The sequence below is a fragment of the Vicugna pacos genome, chromosome 12 (genome assembly GCF_048564905.1).
Source record: "Vicugna pacos chromosome 12, VicPac4, whole genome shotgun sequence".
Taxonomy (NCBI): domain Eukaryota; kingdom Metazoa; phylum Chordata; class Mammalia; order Artiodactyla; family Camelidae; genus Vicugna; species Vicugna pacos.
In genome coordinates, this window is record NC_132998.1 from 37,139,953 (window position 1) to 37,154,880 (window position 14,928).

The window sequence follows — 14,928 nt, forward strand, 5'->3', positions numbered from 1 at the left end:
TGAAATGTGGGTTTTCCCACCAATCCCACAAAGTGGGTGGATGAAACCAGGCATGAATCTTTCCCTTGCTGCCACAGAAGCTCTTTATCCACTGCCACAGCCTGGGGACGACGCTAAAAGTTCAGAGCTGGTTTCTGAAGTGACACAATCCATCTACATTTTGGATAAAGGCACAGTCTGTCATAACAGGCATTTTAAAGGTCGTCCTAGATTTAAACAGCACATTTTGTTTCTGTTATCCTTGTCTTCTGAATTTCTCTTTGAAAAGCTATTGAATGTTTCTGGCCTTTAGATTTTCCCTACCTGACAAAACCTATTACTAGGTAGAAGTTAATTAAGCCACAGGGTTAAATCATTGACAATTCAAAATGAAAACCACGGCCACCTGTGGCTGTCATATCTTGCCCCAAAAAGCCACACCACAATGCTGGGCTTATAAAGGAGACTCTTGAAATTAAGGCTTTTTCACCCATAAATATGAAGAGTGACTTGGGGGCTGTAAAACAAAGTGCCCTTTAATTAATACACCATCAAGGTCGCTGTGTCAGAACAAAAGTAAAGATGTAAACAGTCAACAGACTTCATTGTCCCGGAGAAAATGAAGACATACCTGGATTGATGCAATTCTTCTCTCTGAAATAAATTTTAAAAAATACATATTTTAGTTTTGCTCAAACCCACCCCAAATTCCAAAGCAGACATCTTTAAAGGAGAGGCCGTTAACTTCCCTAGCTAAAATGTTTTGGATTTTTCTTTACGGAGGAGAGGGTGAGAAGATAAGAAACCTGAATAATTTGCTCTTTCTGCCCTTCTAAACCAGCCACACCAGGTTTTCCTCAAATGGCCTGGATTTGCAGGACGGCCATCTTTACTATTCAACGCCTTACAGCGTCTCTAGCCTAGGTCCGTTCTTAAAGTGCCTTCAAGAATATAGAAGAAAGTGAGCTCGCCCTCCATTCTTCTACCCCAGACTACTGCACCCCTCTTACTTGACAGCCACCTGTCCTAGACTGTGTGTCCCCTGGGCTGTGACTTGCTGCGCTCTCATCACAGCCCCTCACCCCCACCCTGCCCTCTGGGCAATATCGCAACCTGGAGACTACTGTGCTTTGCGCCCATAGGAGAGGCAGGAGACTTAGAGCTGTTACCTGAGGTCCAAGGGGCCGTGGGGCGCCGCTGAGTGCTGGGGGGGCCTCCTCTCCCGGAAAGGAGGCCTAAGAACGTAGAGAGAGGCTGAAGCGCGAAAAGGGCACCCTCATCCCTAGGCCACATTTGTAGCCCAAACGAGTCAGTTGCGTTGAGGGCCCTTTCAGGGTCCGGAGGCAATCTTAAGCGCGGTCTCAAGGGCAATAGGGGGTGCGCAGGCTCCTCTGGGGTTCCAGCTGGAAAGTTAACAAGGGGAGTAGGCTGGCTCCTTCCGGCTTCCCCAACTCGGAATCTCCAAGGCGGCTGGCTGAGGCGGCGCGTGCGCAGAGCCTGACGCAGACCCGTGCGCAGCCTTGTGCGCAGCCCAGCGCGCAGCCCCACAGCTGTTGCCGCTTAACCTCCTCAAAGTGGGCGAGGTGGAAACTTGGCCTGGAGCTTGCCGATTAAAGTGGAGACGATTCCCCGGTTCTCACAGTGCTTCTTCGACAGGCTTTCCAGGGGGTGCCGAGGAGCGGTCCCGCAGCCTCGGGGCTGCACCCTTGGGACGGGCGGCTCCGTCTTCTCCACGCGGCTGAGAGGTCCGGCTGCTGGAAGCTTCCAGGGAACTCCCGCGTTGTTGCTGTTCTCCGGACCGCCCTGGGGCGGTTCCCTTTTGGCCTTCAGGTGCCTCTTATCCTCCGGTGTGTCCTCGTCCTTTTCCAGAGGGTAATTACAAGCAGGTTGCTGCATCTTTAGTGAGGAAGAGCAGAATCTGTTGTCAACAAGGAGATGGAGGTGAGAAAAAAAAAAGGTGTTTGAAATCTGAGGTGAGAAAAAAAAAGGTGTTTGAAATCTCACATAAAAACTTGTGATTCATCAAGAGATAGGGAATACCTAGTGAACATTAGTATCTGTTATGTTTTGTAGATAATTAACATAAATGAGGCCAGCCTTTTCATCTAAATTGTTTACATGTTGAAATTTGTTTACTGTTAATATCCCTTCTAGGTTCAAACAAAAAAGCTTTAAAAAATGTTGGTGACTTAAGAGACTTATTGGAAGCCACAAAGCCTTTTGATTATTCCATTTTGAGAGAATCAAATATACATTAAATTTTTCTTTCTGTCTGTCTTTCTTTTCTCTCTCTCTTTGGCATATTCCAGGGATGTAAGGATATAAGAACAAGATAAACAAGGCCCCTTCCCTCAGAATGAGACATGATTTAAACCATAATAATGCAGAGTATTTGGCAAAAGACATTCTACATTTTATCCGTCCCATGTTCTAGAAAAGTAACTTGAAAGTTTGAAAAGAAAAAACCCAGATGCCACCCAGATACCCCGCCTCTCGTGTTTAAAGGTGTTTTCTATGATTCACTAATGCAGAATTACCTCCCAATTAAGCTCTTCTTATGTTGAAGCAAAGCTGAGTCTACAATTTGCCAACTTGATTCATGGTGACATGGGAATGACTCACTTCTATTCTGTTATTTTGTCGTTTCCCATATGAAGAAAGTAGTGGCATGTGGGAAAGCATGAATCCTTATCCATCCTATCAACTATTGCATAAGAGTCAACTGATTATTTGCAGACCTGGTGTGGGACTGCGGAGCAGATAATTCAGCCATCTTCCTGTGCCATGAAACATGGGAGGTGGTTTCAGACTGTGCATGGCTTGTTGGTGGATGGAATATCAGTAGTTGACCACATATTCTGGGATTTCCAATAATAACTTCAGCAAGTCTATAATTTTACTGCAGTTTGGAACCCTTTGGGAGTGGACACATTTGGACAGCCAGATTTTAAGGATAGCTAATAATGTACTTTTTTTACTGCTGTATAATTTAAATTGCACTGATAACACTTTTTAGCAGAACTTTTTCTTTTGTGTATTATTTACATCCTCAACTTGATAATAGAGAACATTGAACACCAGTAGATCTTTTATTGATGACCTGTTCTCCTATGTGGTTTGTCACTCCTAAGACTAGCTGAAATACAATGTTATGACTATGTTTACTGTACTTCTATGGAGGATGCAATAATTGTTACAGGTTTTTTTCTTATATGATTTATGCACCGCACACAAAATGGCCTCACACTGATGTACTCCCTAGTTTTGATTCATTACTTCTCATCACAGTTTTGTACTTGCCTATGGCAGCCACTTTCTTTCCTTTAATTTGTTTTTTCTAATCTGTTTCAGGTGTAGTAATCCAATAACCTTGTGTTAAGAGAATTAATAGGTTCTGAGATTTACTCTTGTCAGTAAGAGGGAGGAGCCTTGTGTCATGACATTGTCATAACAATGCTGTGACATTGATTTTGGAAATTTGGTGTTCTTTTATATTTACTGCCTGGCTCTCATCTGGTTTACAGCCAAATGAAACTAACAGGTACTGGGTTTTAGATTGGAGAGTTGTTCAAGGAACTACTTAGATACCAACTAAAGTCTGTTCGACTCTAAAAGAAATCTGCAATTCTTAACACTGGGTTTGCTTTAATATTTTGATCTGAGGGCTCAAGAGTTATAAAACTTCACATGTAGAACAAAAAATGCATGAGGTACCCTTACTTTAGGAAAGAAAGGAGAGAGTAATAGGAAACTTAGATTTTAGTTAAAATGGGTTTGAACTGCTTTTGATTTTAGATTGATAAATTGATAACTGATAATTTCTGGCTGCTGCTAGCTTCATGGGAGAAGAATGAAAAGGCCCATTCTGACCATTGATGAAAACAGTTATATTAGGTCTCTTTTCAGGTCCTTTACTGGAGGGCAAGTTCTTCATTCTCCCGACAAACAGATGACTGAGCTGAGGAATAGAGTTACAGGTACTTCACACACATACACACCCAGGGGATTTTTATTATTTTCTCCTTCGTAGCTTTGTTCAAGTTCTAGGCAGCAACATGTTTAAAGGAGTTCAGTATATTTACATAGATACTTGCATAATAGTTCTGCCAGAATTCCTAGTCCTTTGGTTTCACCTCTGTTCTTGTGCCTTCTTTCTTCTCCTTAGAAGGGTTAAGACACTGCCTCAGATTTCCTTTCTAGTCATCCTGACATAGGGTGTGGCAGCCAGTAGACAGTTGTTATACCCAGTAGGACTTAAGGGTCATTAAGTATTATTTACTGCCCAGTGTCTCAAATATTGGAACTGAGGCAGTAGTAACTGCTGACACAACTTACCGCAGAACTAGAGAAACTTGAACTACAGCAGAGCTTTGGGAGGCCGTCTGCAGAGAAGGGGAGCCCAGGCTCTAGAGTAAATGGTCTGCTTGCTTGCTCTGTCTTTACCACCTCTGTGACCTTGGACAGGACAAGCCGTCCGCCACTGTCAGGCTTCAGGCCACATATATGAAAGGATATTAAAGTACCTCCCTCAGAAGCTTCTTGCAGAGATAATGGCTGTGCCTTCTTGGAGGCCCTCCCTAAGTGATTATTCCCATGGAGCTGGTTAGAAGCCACAAGTTAACAGAAAAGTTCAGGCTAACACTTTTCTTTTACATTCCCTAAAAGACTAAATCAGTAAGTGATCATTATAAAGTCAGTTCACCAGGTTTTGACCTAAGCTTTAAGAAGCCAGCAACCACCACCCACACTGTTGGGGTAACACAGTCTCAGTGTACTCGAAATTAAACCACACAGATTAATGATTTATCCATTCTACTTAGACCTGATGAGAACAGCAAGGCAGGACCAAGAGAAGCTGGTAGCAGCAAAATCTGAACAAATGAGAAGTGTAAGAGGGAAACCCAGACAGCAGCTGAACATCTCCTCTTATACCTGTGGGGTGGTCTACCCCTGGAAGTGACATTGTCCAGGTGGGTCCAGACAAGGGAGTCAGTGGAACCACACAACCAGCTGCCAGGTGAGGACTCGGAAGAACAGCTTCCACACTTGGAACAATGGACCCTCCTGGCCGAGTGCAGCAGGCATGCCTGCTTGATGTGAGCTGAAATTAGGAACTGACCTCTCCCTTCCTTAGAGACTTTTCTAGTTGTTTGTTTATGAAAAACCCTAAGGGGAAGCATGTTCTGAATCTAAGACTGCCTAAGGAAAAAGGCAGGTGATTTGTTTGTACTGAACAAAGGCTGATCCAATTCAGAAATGATGCAATTGTGGCGTTTTACTTCCCCTTCAGGTACTCAGAGATCATCATTAATAGTTCAGCGAGACAGTTCTAGGTTTCTTTTCTGTTCATGTTGTCTAAAGTTGTGAGAAATCGTTCTTTAAAGCTTACTTTGCTCATAGCCTGAAACAGTTTTTGTGACTCTGTATACTTACTGGAGTGTTTTGATAAGCATTGAATAATAAAGGAAATGATCATTGTGCTTGGGAACACATTAATTTTCAAACAATTAAAATGCAAATGGAAAGGCATTTGTATCTGCCAGCATTTTCATTAGACAGTACCCCCAGAGAACCTTTATTTGGTGTCTAGGTAGCGATATCACATACATTCCCAAGAATGTATGCTGTCTTAAAAAATATTTCTGTATCCTTTATAAAAACAAATTTGAATGAATTCTAATTCAGTCTAATTTACTGAAGTTTTCATTGCTTAGAATCATTACAGATACTTACTGTGAAGGTTTCCTTAGGTCAGTGGTTGTAAAAGTTGAGTCCCTGAATCAAGCATCAGCGTCACTTGAGAACTTGTTTGAAAGGCAAGTTCTTGCCCCGCCCCTACTCCTGAATCAGAAACTCTGAGGGTGGGGCCCACTGTCTATGTTTTAATAAGCTCTCCCCACGATTCTTAGATGTGTTAAAAATTTGAGAACAGCTGCTTTAATGGGGGGAAAAGGTCTAATTTATAGATGTTGGCCTTGTGATAACCTCTTCATTAGTCTTTAATCCTCTCATATTAGTCATATTAGAACATCATTTACTTAGAACTTTGAAAAATGACTCCACTTTCTCCCGTTACACCATCGTCACGTTCACCACCAAGCCCAAAACGCAGTATCAAGGGCATTTCTCTATTTTGCCAGCATGGAGCCAGCATAAAATAGCCTGAACTCCTGCCAAGGCTGTCTAGAAATGAATTGTTTCACTTTAGGAAGAAAGAAAAATGAATAAAGTATTTTAGCTTTTGGTTTGTGGAAACGAAGGTCGGACCTCATCTGTGAGTCCCCTCACGCACGCATGATGCTCAAACTGTCTCTCTTGGGGAATAATGATAATGGGATATTTGATACCCGTCCAAAAATTTCCAACCTCTGGTTGTAACTTAAATAAGAAAATTAAGAGTCTACAAAAAGGTCACCAAGGATTATCAAGTGGGGGGGTGGGGCTAAAAAACAGTGAAACCTCTAAAGAGAAAAGGGGACAGGGAGGCACTTTGGATAAGGAGGGGATACCATGGGGGAAAGGCAATCCTGAGTGTCAGCTTCTCCTTCAAGACTTGGGACAACCACCTTGCAAGCAAGGGTGGCCCTTCACTTCTCAGTGTGACACACAGGTGTTCTCTCTTATCTACAGAGGGGCCAGTTTTTCTTGTGCTTGTGCCTCCTGCTGAGTTACTTGATCAGGGAAGATCTTGGTGGGGGAGAAAGCCACCTGGGATGTGCCCCATACAAAGTCTAAAGCCTGACAGATTCTTTTTGTGCCATGAGTATCTAGATCTAAGGCTGCAAGCTGTAGAGTTTTGACTGGCCTTCTAGCTTAAAAAAATTTCAACATTAAAAATTAGGAGATTTTACAGACGCATAGATAAATGTAACAGGATAGATAGCCCAGAAATAAACCCAGGCACTTACGGTCAATTAATCTATGACAAAGGAGGCAAGAATATACAATGGAGAAGACAGCCTCTTCAATAAATTGTGCTAGGAAAACTGGACAGCTACGTGTAAAAGAATGAAATTAGAACATTCTCTAACACCATATACAAAAATAAACTCAAAATGGACTAAAGGACTAAATGTAAGACTGGATACTATAAAACTCCGAGAGGAAAACGTTCTTTGACATAAATTGCAGCACTATTTTTTTGTATCTGTCTTTTACAGTAATAGAAACAAAAGCAAAAATAAACAAATGAGATCTAAAATTAGGAGATTTTATAGAAAAGTTTGAATTGCAAGTTTTTTTTTTTTGTTTTGTGTTTTTTTCTTTAACCATCTAAACTAGATCTGAGGACAGGCTGGCTGTTTCAGATAGGACAGCAGTGTCCAGTTCGCCATACTTTCTGCTTCTCCCACAGTCTCCCTGACACAAGCTAATGTTGGTTCTTATTTATCTTTGTGCTTGTAAAGTTTTATTTCTTCTACCATAACCACAAATAATGGCCCCAAACTGGAAACAACCCCAATGTCCATCATCAGTAAATGCATTGATGTATTAAACTCTGAAAGTGAAGGAACAATTGTTCTAGTCCCAAACATGATGTTCAGTGAAAGAAGCCAGACTGTATGTTTCCGTTTATAAGAATGACAAGAATGGGCTAAGTTAATCGATAGTGTTAGAAGTTAGCTTGGTGTTTTTTAATCTTTTGGGAGAGGCAGTAACTGTGAGTCAGGACTGTGGCTTCTGGGATGATTTTATATGTTCAATTTCCTGACCCGTGTGCTGGCACCCGAGTGTGTTGTCTTTGTGGAAATTCGTTCACTGGTATACTTACATCGTGTGCACTTTTCTGTTTATGTGTACTTTTCTTGAATAAGAATATACTTGAAAGAGTGTCTGTGCTAACAGATTGTATCCTGGCTTGCTTACTTGTTTACATGTTTGCTGGCCAATACAGGTCTTCAAATTGGCAAATTTCTAAAAAAAATATTATTTTTCTTGTGTTTGAAAAGAGGTATGATTTTCATTTGAGCTACTTTTTAGGTTTTAAGGTTATAAAAATACAATGCAACCATATTTAAAATGATTAATTTCAATGCCTCTAGATATTTCTTAACATCTTTTGAGTTCTTTACTTAAGAAGGTTTTCTAGACAGTACATATTCTGAGCTGTTTCATATCTGAAAATGTCTTTATTTTGCTTTCATATATGAATGCTGGATATAGAATTTTTGCATCACAATATATTCCTATGAAAGTCTAGACATTTTTATAAGATTCAGTCAGTAGTATTTGAGATTGGAGGCCAATAGAATATTTGCATTTTGGTGGGTACTTTAAATTTTATTCTAAAAAGTTTCTTTGTGATGTATAATTTAACTATTAAATTTGTTTCTATATTTTCTCTTTTTTAAAAAATGGATTGTTCATACTTGAAGCTAGAAATGCTTAACCAGCACATGTCAAAGTGGATTCAGTTTTGCCTAGGATCTGGTGTGCCTTCTCAGTTACTTAAATGCTTTTCCCAAATAAGAAATATTTTCTGTATTATTTGACAGTTCTTTCTCTTTTGTTGTTGTCTTTCTTTAGGGGACATCTGTTGTTATTTCATGACTCTGATATTTCATCTATTCTCCACATTATTTTCATTGCTTTTATCTTCTCCCTTGTCATCAGGAATAATATCTTGACATCATTTACTATTTGCTTGTTCCGCTTTCTTCAGAGTCCAGACTGCTTTTAACTGCTTCTCTAGTGACTTTAACATCAGTTTTACTTCTAAGATAAAGAGGATGATTCCACTGCAATTCTTTTTTATTGCATATGTTTCCTTTTTCATGATGACAGATTCTAGGGTCTTGAATCATGTTGAAATATGAATTAATCAATGTGTCATAAACTGAAGTATATGATACACTCAGCTATATACTTGTCTAAAAATTAAGGTCAAAGAATCTTGAATCAGATAATTTCTAATTTTTCTGTTCCTTAAAATAATAGTTTCAAAGAAAGGTAGCTCTACTGAGCCACCTTAGAATTTTTTACCTTAGTCTTATGATCTGTAGACTATTTTACTGGGCTCTGTAGTTATCCTATTTGCAGTTCTTACAGAGGGATGTATTTACTTGCTTGCTGTTGAGTTATGGCCAAGAAAGTGTTGGTCTGGGTTCTGATAATGTGTGGGCGTGTGACAGAGTATCTTAATTAGAATTTGTTTGAAGGAAGAAATGATAAAAATAAATTAATCAATAAAAATGTTAAAAAAAAAAGAAACATACATGGAGAAAAAAATTAAATCACCAGATCGTTTGCTCAGTGATTTTTAAGACTAAGAGGTTTGGAGAAGGATCTAGAGTCACAGCTGTAGTCACAACCAGCTCTTTGTGCTGTTGCACAAATGCAGGGCAGAACAACTCCCCATCGTGCTCAGTCTCCTACTTGTTGAAATTTTTTGTCAAGAAAAAGTCTGGGGCCTTCCAACGCAGGTAACTGCTGCAGCCCTAGCGCTATTTATCAGCTGAGATGAGAGGGTCATAAGGGCTGGGCTTCCCAATGAGTTCCCAGTGGCCTCCTTTCTGAGTCTCAGGACAAAACCAATCTCACCTCTTTTAGTTGGGGTTCCAGTAGATTTTTGTTAATAGCCTCCCTGGATTCAAGACCTGTTCCCTTTTCCAAAGAGTTATGACTTCCATTTGGGGTTTATGTGTTTCTGTCATGCTTATGACATGCCCACCTTGAAGGGTGGAACACATGATCTTGGCTAAGCCAAATATGTATTCCACCCCCCAGCTGCAAGGATTATTTAGAAGATGGTTGTAAGCTAAGCCAGTCCAATCAATGTGACTGTCAGGAATTTTGCTGACAGTACTACTCAAAGACTCTCTTTCCTGATTGATGTGAAAAAGGAGGCATGAGGCACTGGTACTGTTGACAGCAGTTATGAGACCGTAGGGGTGGAGCAGCTGGGATATTTTACATATATATATATATATCTGACACCAAGGCAGGGAGAGTGGAGTAAGAAAACAAACAAACAAAAGCAGGCTTTAGGGACAGCATTGAATAACTAAACCAGTGTTCGTTGGACTCCGGAAAGACATTCCTCTGCATTTACTTTTTCTCAAGTTATTTAATTGTTAAGCTACTTTGAGTCATGCTTTCTTTGCTTGCATACAAATGGATCCTCAATGGTATAGAGTTGTCTTTGGGAGTCTATTATTTCCTCTTCCTACCATCTAGAAACATTGTTCTCAGGAAGATGGCAGCTTTCATCATCTTTCTTTGATCCAGAACTTCTTTGACTGTATCTGGAAAATAAACTTCTGTAGATATGTGATCTGTAGGTGGCACCAGTCCTTGATTTCCAGTGGTTATGCAGATGTGTACAAATATGATTGTTTTTTTGGTCACTGTATTTTCTATTACTGCATAACAGATTACCATACATTTAGTGGCTCAAAACAACCAACATTGTTTATCTCAAGTTGCTGTGGATTAGGAGTCCGGGCACAGTTTATCTGAATCTTCTGCTCACTGTCTCACAAGGCTGCAATCAAAGTATTGGCTGGGCTGCATTCCTTTCTGGAGTTCAGGGTCTTCTTCACATCACCTTTGCCATATTCTATAGGTTAGAAGCAAATCACAAGTCCCACCTATGCTCGAAGGGAGGGGGCTTACTCAGGAGTGTGACTTGAGGGCACATTAGGCTGTGTCCACCACAATCATTTTAATAGTTATTTAGTGTTTTTAGAATTGGTATGTGGCTATGTCCCCCACCTTTTGAGCCGTATCTTTCTTTTACTATTTGACATCAGGTTGGCCTGAAAAATAGTTTTAGTGTTTTTGGGAGAGAGAAACCAGTGTGGAAAAGTGGAAATAAACCAAGCAACTGAACAGTTTAGAAACCCATGAAGAAGGCACAGCTAAGGTTTCATAATTCCTTAGGCTGCCCTGGCTCTGTAGCAGCCCACCTGTGTTTGCCAAGACCCAACAGAAGCACTGTGGGGTGTATTTCTTCTGTTTAATTTTAGTGTGGGCTGCTTTGAATTTTACTTTGACGTTCAACAGGGTCTTACAGTAATGCTCAAACTTATGTGAATGAATTTGCCCTGATGATAACTAAACCAGCAGCAAATCACCTACTGGAAAGTGTGGAGTTGAGATTTAGGTGTGAAATTCATTTCCGAATTGTGCTGAAGTTCTAAGCTGCTGCTGATTTACCCAGCACATTTCATCCAGCTCAACCCAGCCAGCTTTTAGTGATGACATTTTTCAAGTGACCGGGTTTGCCTCCCTTGTCAGAATTCTAGCTGTGAAGAAGTTAATGACTGCAACAACAATCTTGGAAATGAGTTTTAAAAGCCCAATGTTGGGGGGAGACGAGCCTGTGAATTTTATTTTTAAATGTAGTAAAGCTAGAACAGATAATTTGGCTGAAAAGTATCTTGTTCCTGGTTCTTCTTTATGATTTAGGAGCAATTGTAAGATTTCATCCACTTCCCTATATCTCTGTCCCCAAGTCATAATTCTGCCATGATTATGTCAAAATTATCTCCACAGTAGCCAATTGTGGTGTTACAAACAGAGAATTAAGACTTCAGGTGGTGAATAAGCAGAACAGTGGGAGCCCTAGAAACGGAGAGGCATAAACCTTCTGCTCTTCTGATAATTGTTCCTGAGGACAGCAGAGTTAGGGGAGAGAGAAAACATGGCTGGTTATATAAGCCAGAATTATTTCTAAATGGAAGAATGGTGGATCCAATTTTCTCAAATGACGCTCATGAATTGTTCTCAAGCAGAGGAACTCTGTGAGATGGGTTATATTACTGTCACATTATATACGGATGTGAAATTTTTTTCAAAGTGTGGTACATACTATTTCCTATACCACCTACAGTCATTATATAAAGAGAGAATCATCTTTAAACTTTTATGACCAAAAAAGTGCTTTGCCTGATTTTATTTTCTTTGCATGCCAGAACATTTCTAAGATTATTGTCCAAAGGATTATAATAATCTGAAACTGATTTGTGTGTGAAATAGCCTGGTGGTGGGTGCATTTATTGAGAAATAATCAGTGTATGAGGCTAATTATATTCCATTAGAAAGCTAAAAAATTACTCACAATTAATTGGTTTTATTTCTTTTGGTAGAGGTTGCTGTATTTGGTGGCTGTGCATTTTGTTCAACCCTGGGAGTGCCCTTTGTGCATGAGATGCAGCATCTCACAGGATCAACAGATTAACTCAGGAAAGATTTCAGGGGTCCATATGGTTCTGTATGGGGAAAAAAAATCAATACTTTATATTCTTATTTTTTGTTTTTCATAGATAAGGAGATTTTTAAAAATATATAGTATACTTTGAGATTTTTCTTGTTTCCTGAGGAAAATGTGTATTACTACAAACTTTCATCTTAGAATTGCTTTTGCTGCATCCCATAGGTTTTGGATCATCATGTTTTCATTTTCATTTGTTTCTAGGTATTTTTTGATTTCCACTTTGATTTCTTCAGTGATCCATTGGGTGTTTAGTAGCATATTGTTTAGCCTCCATGTGTTTGTGTTTTTTGCAGTTTTTACCTTGTGGTTGATTTCTAATCTCATAGCATAGCAGATAACTATATATATATTTACTGTTTTAAGTTGCTGATCTCTTAATTTCAAGTGTATTTTAAAAACCCTGCATTTGTACTCTCCTCCCCTCATAGTTCCTATTTGTTGATATAATAGTTTACATCTAGTTGTTTTGTGTATCTCTTAACTGCTTATTGTGGATATAGATGAGAAAATATATAGTATAATTTTAACATTGTATCTGACAAAGATTCTTCTGCTATCTTTCTGGGCAAGAGGGGAAGTGTGCGTTAAATTGGAATTCAGGTAGGTTAATGGGGGTCAGCACTACCCCATAAGGGCTCATGATGGTACAGGTAGAAGGACAGGCTGCTTTGGGCCTGTGTTGATCAACATTTTTATCAATGTTTGATAGAATAGAAGTCCTGTTTATCAAATTTGTGGATGCCGCAGTGATAGATGGCATCCATACACTACTGTGTTTAACTCTCATGTAAAGCCATACTGTAAAGAACATATGAATAATGTCTTGACATTTATCAGGACAGAGCCCTCATATTCTTTGTTTCTGGTATTATTTCAAATGAACTCTTGCTATTCAAGATGTGATTAAATTTCAGAATGTTAAGGTGCAGTATTTAAGCACCAGTTTGACTTTCTCATCAGCAGAACCATGTCTTTTTAAGTTTGTAGGAAAGATTTAAAAGCAATTTTAATTCAAGCTTTTCACAGAGTATGGCTAGATTCGTTAAGTTTTGTTACATTTTAGTTCTATCTACTCCTTCCTGACATTAGCATTATCTCCCGAGAGATTAGGAAAATGGAAGCATCCTTCACTCATTGTTCCTACATGTTTTGCTTGGTTCTAAATGTGGTTTTACTTCATTGTTTTTCAAACACAGTTGTCTCATTAGAAGGTCCATGGCTGTGTTATCCTGGACTCATTATAAATATATTTTTTCTCACATTTTAATTTTTTTTAGATTCTAGATGCCCTTGGTCAAAACTCCTGTGAGTGCTTTTTTTCTTTCCCATGGTTTTGCCTTCAACAAAATCAGTCTCAGAAATTTCCAACTAGCAGAGAACAAAAAGAAAAGTCACAGAAAATATGGAGGGTGACAATATCTACTCTGCTTAGTACAAGCTTCTCAGGGGACCTAACTTTTTAGTCTCTACAGGAAACAGAGAATCAAAAACTAGGAGGGAGGTATAGAGTCACCAGTGCAAAGCCCTTTGCTTTTCAGTCACAGAAACAAAGCCCAGAGAGATTAAATGACTTGCCCAAGATAATTTAGCTTCTAATGCGATGCTGATATTAAAATCTAGGTCAGTGCTCTTTCCAAAACCCATTACTGACCAAGGCCTTGTAATAAAGACACTCAGAGTAATACTGAGGAGGATGACACCACCGTTTACATTTTGTGACTTGTTCCTTCGTTGATTAACCTTTAAGGAATCCTGATTTTTACCTTGACGCTTCAGGTCATGGCAAGCTATCTAAGGACTTTATAACCGTTATCTGTGACATCAGAGAACTTAATGTCAACATTTATTCTGGTGGCTTTGTCTTTGATCCTTTTTAAAGAATTTTTTATTATGTAAAGTTCTGAGCAACACAGATTATTCTATCAGAACTGGAGAATTGTCTCAGTATCCAGTGTTATGTAAGTCCTCAGCACCTGGTGAGCTAAGGAAATAGTAAGAAACAGTGGCTTTTGGTGTGTGAAAGCAAAAGGAAGGTGCAGTGATAAAATATTTCTATTTTATGTATTTGTTTATTTATTAAATATGTGAATTTATTTGCTCATTTAAAAAATTTTATCTTACTTCTCCACTTCTTTCATTGTCTCTGAGATTTGGCTCCAATGAGCTTACTTGTTCTGATTCTAATATTTGGCTCATTTGCTGCAGTACTTGCTAATCAAATTGTATACCAGTAAAAGCCTATTTAAAGACATGTTTAGTTTATACTTTGCTTGTCTGCTTTACCCTTTTCATTATGCTCCAGTGTTACAAAAGAGTTCCTTCCATATTGGAGGTAAAGTTGTACTGAAGTTAACATACTAGTAATTAACTAAATCAGTTTAATAAGCATTTAAATAATGATAAAACAATAACAACAATAGTAACAGCACAATGTTGTAATTCTGACTTTGTGCCAGGATTTAAAGGCAAAAAGATGAGTAAGACACAGGCATTGCTGATTTGCAGACCTGGGTCCCATTTATCTTTCCCTTCCTTCTAGCATCTGGTCTCATCCCTGTTTGCAGCAGAAGTGGAATTTGGCTAAGCAGAGAGGAGGCAGAAGGCATTTTTAACAAAACTTGCAGTCGAGTGTGAATAGGGTATGTAGGGGAAGGACTTGGGCATGAAGTGGTGACTGAGCAGAAGGGTTACACTACTAAGAAAGATTTGACAGAGATAGAATCCGTCATCTC

The 14,928-nt window shown here is 39.3% G+C and overlaps 1 long non-coding RNA gene across 1 annotated transcript; it reads left to right on the plus strand.

Annotated features, from left to right (window-relative positions):
- The first annotated feature begins 1,585 nt into the window (after positions 1-1,585).
- Positions 1,586-5,291, plus strand: LOC140700209 (uncharacterized). Its single transcript, XR_012078533.1, has 3 exons — positions 1,586-1,920; positions 3,886-3,956; positions 4,800-5,291. It is a non-coding gene; the product is annotated as an uncharacterized lncRNA (long non-coding RNA).
- The last annotated feature ends 9,637 nt before the right edge of the window (positions 5,292-14,928 follow it).